Consider the following 10,123-nt stretch of genomic DNA (forward strand, 5'->3'; position numbering starts at 1 on the left):
CGAAGGTGTGTTCTCTCTCGGGCAACGTCGAGACTATGAAAGAAAAGGATACGATCACTCCCATTGCAAGGGAACACCAAATGGAGTACTCACGCAGGTACTGACAGAAGCGGGGCGGGAGGCAGAGGAAAGGCTGAGACGAACGCAAGAAATGAAATTTACCATTTCCACTAATATCGAGGAGGTACTGTTTAAGGGAAGAGCTCGCGTCAATGAAATGAGGCTGAACGACTTTCTTACGAGGGAACTGGACGGCAGGGGCATTGTGGACACCAATCGGGATGTTTTGCTGAAGGAGTTTTTCAAGGACCCCACGAAGTATATCCGTGATAAGGGAGTATTGAACGAAATACAGGCATCAGGTCGTTATTTGAGTATGAAGCGAGCTGTGAAGGGTGAAGTGATCTTCGATGAGGATATACGCAAGCTATGCGATAAGGGTGTCAACAACCTACCGGGGCGGTCATTAGCTGCTGCGGAGGTAAAAGCAGCTGTTCATAACTCCACCAAACATTTCTTGGATGCAGCTGCCGAGGAGGCGAGGAACCCAACGACGACGAGCGCACCGGAGAAACTGGAGGGATGCTACGAGTCTGTGTACAATGCGAGGTGGCACCATGTGGTTGAAATTCCGGACGGCGTGGAGCGAAAGAAAACGGGGACGGGAATGGAGGTGCATGAGGGGAAGCCAGAACAGACATGGTCGTACAGGGAAGCTGACGACGCTATCGAAGAGAATGACGCTGTGCAGCAATTCGGTGTGGCACCTCCCGTGTTGATGTTGCTTGCCTCGGAGAAGGGATGGCCGCACTCGTGGCATACGATACAGGATCTTCCCAAGGACGTTTTTGTAAACTGTGAGTTGGATCGGGCGTGGCAGACCGTCCTTGACGATCCAACCGCGTGGTTCGGCACTCACGGTGGGACCGACTTTAAGCCTAGACGACGTGTGTTGATTGGGGCGCCCGGGATCGGGAAGTCGATGGCTGCCAGCTCGTACCTCCTCTACCAGCTGCTGCACTGCGATGCCAAGAAACTCCAAGTGGTGGTCCACTGTTTTGGTGGAGGAGATGCGTACGTGTCTGACAAGACCACCAGAGCGGTGACAAGATGCAGCGATGAGGACATGTGCGTCTCGGAGTTGAGAAGTTTGAGGGAGCATGTGAGGAATGTGTATATTACCTACGGTGTGGCAAAGGAGGGAACGCCGCCACCGAGACGTTTTGCGCCTACTTCTGGATGGGGCATGATTGCGGTGTCATTCCCAAAGGTAACCAGCTATGATGAGTGGGCGAAGCAGCTACAGGCCGCGCGAGTCATCGTGAATTGCCTCGACGAGGTGGATGTGAAGGCGATGTGCGCCTGGATAACGCGTGATGAGACTAAAGAGAAACAAGCGAAATACTGGAAAGAGGTTGAAAAACACATGTATCTTTTGGGACCGATTCCATGTCACGTCTTTGATGAGGAGGCGTTTAGGGAAAGCTGTGGAGCGGTGAGGTTTGCATTGCACTCGATCAACGAGGGAACTGCGAAAGAGTACTTTTCACGGGGAGGTGAGTCGCCACGGTATTCTGAGGATCCGTCCCACAAGCCTGTGGAAGTTGTTCGGGAAATATACGCAGGCGGTGTGATCCTTTTCAATGCACCGATATCTGCTTGCCTCGAGGAACGGACATTGGAACGCCTCCCAAGTGTAGCAGAATAAAATAGCTTTTGAGGCCGATGTTGGCGTCGAAGGATAATATTTTGCCAATATTTTTTGGATGGTTTGCTTTGAAGTCGTTCACGGAGAGTGACTTTGCCAAGGTAATAGCGACGAAACCCACGGAGTTTGAGCCGCCAACAGGACGTCAAGCAAAGCCCTGCGTCTTGAAGTTGGCCCCTGAATTGCATCCCAAGGGAGATGAGGGTTTGCTGCCGAGTGAATATGAAAAAACGATCCGTAAAATAAAGTACGGGGTGCTGCACAAACCGTGGGCCACAAACGTTCCGCTGGTGGATTCCTTTTTTTTCTCAGAGTCCAATCCAAGGACGCTGGTTGGGCTGCGGATGACTACGGCGGGTGCGCACCACACCACCGCCGGCACTGTGGGGCAGTTCACTGAGTGCCTGGCGGTATATTTTAATGGTTGGGGTGAATTTGCTCAGGGATTGTCGTGGGAGATCATTTGTCTGCGGCACGCAGCCAGCACGCCGATGAACGACTGGCAGAGATGTGATGTTGTAAATTCCAATAATGTGAGCAACAATATAAAACCAAGAGATTGCGGCGTTCTGGGAGGAGAGCTGCGCGGCCTTGTTGGTGGCAATCGATGTGGCACCATCGACCCGACTGCAGTACGCCAGGATGCTGCGGTCCATGTTGCAAATGGATCGAACCCCGCTGGATATTGCGTCTTTGAGGTTACAAAAAGTTGCGGTGCGATCGGTGGTGAAGCAGACGTGCCCCTTGACAAGGGAAAGCGGTGGATGAATCAAGTTATCCGCAGCCGGACCGATTGGAGGGAACGTGTTGTTTTTTGACTTGCGTGGATAACGGCGAGTCGTTGGTCCGAGATCGCGGCCTTAATCCCCAACAATTCCACAATGGGGGCGGACGGGACCTTAATTTTGGATTGGCCCGTGGCGCCGAAGACGGCGAGGGCGGATCCCCACCGCGCCTTTCGGTTCGTGAGGATGTGAGGGCAGGACGCTTTCGACATTATAAAGCCATGCAGGACACTTCAAGAAAACGAAAAACTCACGAATATCACTAATGCCAAAGTCGAACGAGCTCTGGCTCCTTGGAATGCCACGGCGCATTCCATAGAACGCGGTGCGTTGAGACACGCTGCTCAAATCGTGGAGGCGTACAATTTGGACCCACACGTGGTCTCGCAGTTGGCGAAGCACTTCGACCCGTTTGACCTTCCCCAGAGCACAGTTCGATATTTGTGGAGGTACACCACACTGCTGACCCAGGTGTTGCCGCTGGTCGCATTGATGTGAAGGGAGAAACCACGGAAGGGCAGGAACCCTGGCTGAGAACGGAGGAGCGTTTTTTTTTGATTTTATCACAATCATGCTGCTACAATAACGAGACGCACGCCAAGGACGCGTCCGGCCACTCCACACGATGAACGAACCATCCCGTTACAGCAAGTCAACGTGCCCTTATTGAACCTAGAGTGGATCAAAAGTTGGTTGAACCCGGCCACCTTGGAGAGTCTTATGCAAGTATGGGGACTCGTCGGGTGGTCCCCTCTTCCACCGTCTTCCTCCGGTAAAGCGCGCGAAGGCTCACGGAGGATTCCAACCGCTGACGCGAGATTCTTACGAAAAGCTGGAATAATCGAGGACGGTTCGTCCACAATAACAGGCGGATGGATAATGCCTTTCTCAGTTGTGGAGGAGAAAACCACCGGCTTACGACGACGATGGATTGCGTGGCCACGCGACAAGAACAGAGACGACCCTTACGAGGCTCATGTTCCTCTTTAACACATTTCCCATTATTTGCCGCCTGTGATGGCTGAGGCCGCTTCCTGCCTGGAATTAAAGGCGTCCTTTTTTCAAGTCTCTTTACCGCGGGAGACTCGGCATCTCTTTTGATGCCGCGTGGAGGACGGCACGCTGGTGGAGCCCCCACGGCTCCCTATGGGATACAAGGCCGGCCCAGAAATTCTCCAGATTATTATTACCTTGGCAATTGCGGGGTGACGACGGTGGTTCACCGCCTCTGGGCTGCACCTCCATTGGTGCGTATCGACGTATGGATCGATAATATACGCATAGCAGGGCCGAAAAGCGATGGGACATTGTGGGAAACCCAAGCGCTTCGTAATGCGGACAGTTGTCACGCCACGATATGGGATGGCCGCGAATCGGGCGCCACGCAGTACACCTTTCTGGGGGTGCAGTTTGATCACACTCACCGTGTGGTATCCCTGAGTGAGAAGTTTGTCCGGTCTGTACGCGCCATGCCGGCGCTGAAGTATTTACCCATCGCGGGAATGGAGGTTTTGGCGTCACGCTTTTTGTACGCGGCTGCCATTTTGTGCACGCGTGTATTTGACTACTACCTTTTCATCAAGGCAGTGCGACGACGATTATCCGCACTTCACCGGGGGATTGTACTGGAGACATCCCCGGCGAACGTTCCGCCGGCAGCGGTTGGTTTGGGCGAGAGGTTGCGACACACCATCGAGAACAATCGCAAGCGAATCATCAATTCCACGGAAATGGTATCGGCCGCCATCATCACGGACGCATCGCTCCATGGATGGGGAGCCTTTTTATTCCAGACTCCGGCGACGTTAAAACTGCCGGGGAAATGGGAGAGGAAGCCTTTTCTTATCATGCAGGCCGAGGCGCGCACGGTACGCTTGGCCTTGTCGGCCTTTTCCGCCATTTTGCCATCCACCATGGACGTTTGGTGACAACACTTCGCTGCAAGGAGCGGCGAATAAAGGCAGCTCAAAATCACACGCCATGACGTGGGAGCTGCAACGAATATATGAGTTTTTGGACTCTCACGGAATGCGGGCAACTTTTGCCTACGTGCGGTCCGCAGAAAACCCCGCAGACGGCATGTCACGCGGTCGCGTGTTTACACTTCAGGACTTGGCAAAGGGGTGGAACTTGCGAAAGGGAGCGGCGGAGTCTTGTGGCTATCGGATAATATATATGCAATTAATTGGTTAAATTTTGAGGATGTGGGAAACACACTCTTATTCCATTTAATCCTTGTTTTTCCTTGCGTGGTTTCTAGAGATAATTTCAGCATTCTGTCAACCTCCCGGGCGGATATTTACTCCATTTCATCGCGTGGAGTGAAGCACCACATCTCATTGAGGGTGGAATGAGCGAACAGTGTGGGTGCTCGCTCCGTGGCTGGATGAGGATCCGCTTCCGCGTGTGGCTCTTTGAGAGCTCACTTCGTGTGCGCTGTGTGTTGGCTTCGGGGCTGTGGCCGTATTCCGTTGTCCGTGGGACTGAACTGGAGGCGGTGGCGGTGTGTCGCTTCTCGTCCATTGGTGGATGACTGCATGCGGTGTGTGCGTTTGTTGTTTGGAGGGCCGAATCCTCTCACCCGCGGACTGACAGCACTGCGATGGTGTGTGTGTGTGTGAGGGCTGGTGTGGAGTTGCCGGCCAGGGCGAGGGCGTTGGCGGTGCTTTTCCGCCTGTCGGGTTTTTCTTTTTTTGTTGTGCAGCTTCTTACTTTTTTCCTGTCATCATCTCCTCCTTTGTTCCTGCGTGGAGTGGCCGCATGCTCACGGGCCATGTTGATTGTGAGTGCGTCTTGACGGCGTTCATTCATTTCTCTCTCTCTCTGTCTGTCTTTCCCTGTTGCGTGTGAGGCGTGTTGCACCGCGTGAGGGCTGCCTCGCACACACCGACGGCCCGCCGTGACTTGCCGTGTTGCTGCTCTTTTCTGTGGGCGATGGTCCTCCGTGCCGTCCCTTCCGGATTGTCTTGTGTCCCGCACTCCTCGTGGGTGCTCTGCTCCTCACTGACGTGTCTGACGTATTGCCGCTGTTGTTGTTCTCTCCACTTATTGAACACAAGCACGCTAGGAGAGAAGGAAAACAAGCGCTAATCGCTACTGTGAAATTCGAAGGCACCAAAAGGACCAACAGCACACAGACCGCCCACACACACATATTTATATGCTCTCACGTGTTGCTGCTGTGAAGGCACCCCGCACGCACAACCGTCGCCGCGTGACCGGATCCAGCGGAAGGAGGAGGGAAGGAAGAGAGAGTGAGCCGCAGAGGCCCAACATGTCCCGGCGCGTGTTTGCTTCCGCGGTGCTTCTCCTCCTCGTGATGATGTGCTGCGGCAGTGGAAGAGCTGCAGCCGCTGATGGAATAAAACAAGGAATACCATTGATCCATTTAAGGGGACGACGTCGATATCATTTGCTAATTGGAAGGAGTTTGAGGACGGCGGCAAAATCACCTCGCTCCGTGTTTCTGGCCTCGTTAAAGTGGGTGATGATGTATTTGCCGTTGCTGAAGCGCAGTGCGAGGAGGAGAACGGATCCGGCCGCCGTGCTGGGATTGTCTCAAAGCACCTGAATATAAGTGGCAGCGCAATGGATATTTCTACGTCTTATATAAGTTTTTTTTGCATGCAAATTGGGGACACCGCCGCGAATAATTTTGGGACACCAGAAGTGTTGCGGCCAACGACAGTTGTAATTGAGGACAGTGTCTACATGCTCCTGGGAAACTACAGCCATACAAGGTCGCAGGTTGCGGGTACGAAAGAGCGGGGCCTTTTGCTCGTGAAGGGAACTGTCACGGTGGATGGTGGAAACAACAAGAAACTTTTGTGGAATTAGACACATGCAGTGGAGCCTCAAGGCAGAGGAGATTCTTATTCCTTGACCGAGTTAGTTGGCGGTGGAGGATCGGGCGCTGTGATGCGTGACGGCACGCTTGTGTTTCCCATGCAGGCCAAAGGCAACGATGGAAGGAGCGTTTTGCTGTCTATGCGTCTCTCCAAGTCGGAGGACAAATGGTGGCTTTCGCAAAAAACGCCTGGTAACGGCTGCAGGGATCCAACCCTGGTGAAGTGGAAAGAAAAGAAAGACGACGAAAGACTCTTCATGATGGCTCATTGTGCTGGAGGCTACTATGACGTTTACATGTCCACTCCGCATGGAGTCAATTGGTATACGTCGGGTCAGCCAATTACCCGCGTGTGGGGCAACTCACACAATCGAAAGGGGCACGGCGTCCAGAGCGGATCTACCACCGCAATCATTGAGGGAAAGGAGGTGATGCTCATCACCGCGCCGGTGTATGCGAAGGGGGGAAATGGAAAAGGTCGGCTCCATCTTTGGGTGACGGAAAATGCACGTGTGCATGATCTTGGGCCGGTATCTCGTGAGGGTGATGACGCTGCCGCCAGCTCGCTGTTGATGAAGAAGAATAATGAGTTGATTTCACTGTACGAGAACAAGAAGGGTGATGACGGATCATACAGTCTTGTCGCCGTGCGTCTGACCGAGAAACTGGAGCGGATAAAGGAAGTTGTGAAGAAATGGAAGGATTTGGACAGCGCCTTGCATTCATGCCGTTCCGGTTCCAGCGCCACTGTTGATCCGATAGAAAAGGGTATGTGTAAAGGTACTGTTCCCACTGATGGGCTTGTTGGCTTCTTGTCTGGTAACTTCTCTGAGAACACATGGAGAGACGAGTACATTGGCGTGAATGCAACATTGACGAATGGGAAGAGAAGGGTTCCCAATGGATGGACGTTCAAAGGAACCGGAGCAGGTGCGGTGTGGCCTGTTGGCGACATGGGGCAGACTGTGCCGTACTACTTTGCGAACACCGAGTTCACTCTTGTGGCGACGGTGTCCATCCACGAGGTGCCACAGAGTGACAGCAGCCCCGTTTCTTTGATGGGTGTGATCATGAATGACACCAAAGGCACGATCCTTTTTGGTCTGTCGTGCACCCATGACAAGAAGTGGCTGGCCATAGCGGAGAAACGTGCTATTTCGAAGAGTGTTGGTGCGTGGGAGCCAAACAAGACGTATCGGGTGGTACTGCAAATGGATTATGATGAATGGACTGTCATTGTAGATAGAAAGGAAATCGACCACAAGAGCTATGATAAGAGTCTGTTTAACTTCCACAGGATTTCACACTTCTACATCGGTGGGGACAGTAAGCACCAAAGTGCAACGGGCGGCCACGCGACGGTGACCAACGTCATGCTGTACAACGAGGAACTGTTGGAAGGTGATCTGCATAAACTCAATGCCAGCAAAGTCACTATTCCATCACTGGGTGTTGAGAAACAACCCACAGGTCAGGTGGCTGGCACAGACGTCTCATTTGCTTCTGAGTCAAGGAGTGAGGAAAGCGCCACCAGCAATGAGGAATTGAATGAGGATGATATTGAAAAACAAGAGGAAGGAAGCGTCGATGATCTGGTGCCTGCAGCGCCCTCTTCCACGGATGCCGAGGGATCATCTGTTCCTGAACCCGCCATTGCAACGGAGATCGCAGGGAACTCTCGTCCAGATGACAATGCCCAGCTTTCCGAAGGCGAAACGTCTCAGCAAGCCACGCCGCATGAAGGCAGTGAATCGATGCAGCGGGATTCAGATGTGCAGACACAAGACCTACAATCAGAGGAGTCAACGGAGTTCAATGATGTCGAAGGATCCTCTGAAAGTTATGATACACCACAGCCAGAGGAGGATGGAGAAGCAAATGACAGGAGTGGCAAATCAACGTCTTCAGTGGCTTCGTCACTGATTATGGAAACGGTCACCGGACCAGCTGACGGTGAGCACCAAGTGCAACAAAGCACTGAGCTTTCCGCTGAAAACAACGAAGTGCGTTCCAGTGGAACCAGAACCACCGGCACGGAGCAAAGCCTCGGCCTCGAGGCTGGGGACGGAAGTTCCGAGAGAACAATGGGCTCAGGCAGCAGCCTCACTCCTTCAAAGAGTGACGCCGAAACAAAATCCGCGGAGAACACCGACGACGTCTCTCGGATTGAACGAGAAGAAGTTTCTTCTGAAAACGGCGAGGAGGTGCCACAGACGTTCGACACCGCACCGGGTAACACAAACACCACGCCTGGGGAAACCGCAATCCCATCGGAGTCCAACGCAACAATACCCTCGGACACTGAAATTTTGCTTGAGAACGGGCATTACAGCGAGTTGGCGGGCATGGCTCTATTTGCTGAGAGCACCGTGCATGGGTGTGTGTCTCGGGTGTTGTTGCTGCTGCTTCTGGGGCTGTGGGGCACTGCGGCTCCCTGTTGAATGAATTGGGGAGAGCAAAGTTGCGAAATTCTGTGGAGCAGCAACTGAGCGGCATCCCAGCAATACTCAATGAGTTTTGTTAATTCCACTTTCTTTTTTAGGAGCTTGTGAAAAGAATGATCGCGGGAGAGCTGGCTAACTTAATTAATGTATGTGTATATCCTGATAAATGAATGCATTCTTTATGATACTTTCTACCGTATGAATCTTTTGGGAAGAACGCGACTTTGTAGGGGCAGGGAGCCGATAGAGGCCAGATAATATTTTTAATTTTATTTTTACGGACACACAGCCAGGTAAGTTTAAGGAAATGACTTTGGTTCCCTACACACCCTCCGAGTGGTGTGATATTGGCGCCCGTCTCTGGGAAATGGTGTGCCAATGTGGCGAGACCCAGGTGCAGATGACGTTCATTGATGGTAACCAGCTGTCGGACGGGACGTTAACCGTGGCCGCATCATCCACAGGCTTATGCTTGCTCCATGGACCTGTCTCTAAAGCATGGCAGGATTCTACTCTTATTGGACATATTGCGAATCTACGGGCGCCTCAGATCCCTAATTTCGAGACACAAGTGCTCCTGCCCGCTATGGGGGCAGCCCGGGAGTTGGGGCACCAACAAGGGCTCATCACTGCTGAAAGGGAGCGCCTGAATTTTGATTACGCGAACGCCGTCGCGGACGTGCAGAATCGGAATGCTCAGCTTAACTCGCAGGTTGAGAAGGCGCATCAAAACCTATCGGTAAGGGAATCCAATATCGCCGGGGCCGGCAACCAGGTCCTAGAACTACAAAAGCAGTTGGAGGCCGATCGCGCCCAATTACGGGAGCGCGAATTCAACTTGGGAGTCCTCACTGCTCAACTCCAGGAACGGGAGGCACGCCATAACGCACTACAACCCGCGCGGTATGCGGAGACGGCGGGGCGGGGCAAGGCCCCCGCTACTTAACACGTTGCCAACGATGGCGTAACTACACTACCGCATCGAACGGATATCTTGATGGCTGGAGGCGTGCCTAGCAGTGCGGCCCGACACAGTTCGGCGGCCTACAGACTCTCTCACGGCAATGTTGGGAGACCACATTTCCACCCCTCCATGCCGTTGCCTTCCCGCACTTCTCCCCTGGACGCCCAATTAACTATGGAAGAGGACCGCAGTTTCTGCGCATTTGACGTCACCAGGTAGCCCACGCATACATGGAATGAGGGCGCCTCCGGAGCCGTTTTCGGCCTCCGGTGCGCACACCAATGCTGGCAACAGGACAACGAGCAGGTTAAACTTGCCTTTGACATTTTGGTCGAGTGGATCGGCGTACTGGAGGGCGGGCAGGATCCCACCGAT

General features: G+C 53.2%; 2 pseudogenes, besides 5 other annotated features; both read left to right on the forward strand.

Annotated features, from left to right (window-relative positions):
* On the forward strand, positions 1-2,272 carry Tc00.1047053504065.10 (annotated as a pseudogene; the record flags this gene model as incomplete).
* Positions 1-10,123: a sequence feature (areas not merged during assembly with more than two copies in the genome that could not be assigned to a particular haplotype).
* Positions 2,274-4,654: a mobile genetic element.
* Positions 5,653-8,781, forward strand: Tc00.1047053504065.50 (annotated as a pseudogene).
* Positions 8,881-9,060: a mobile genetic element.
* Positions 8,881-10,123: a mobile genetic element.
* Positions 9,039-9,062: a sequence feature (AT_rich).

Source organism: Trypanosoma cruzi, genomic scaffold (genome assembly GCF_000209065.1).
Source record: "Trypanosoma cruzi strain CL Brener 1047053515891 genomic scaffold, whole genome shotgun sequence".
NCBI lineage: Eukaryota > Euglenozoa > Kinetoplastea > Trypanosomatida > Trypanosomatidae > Trypanosoma > Trypanosoma cruzi.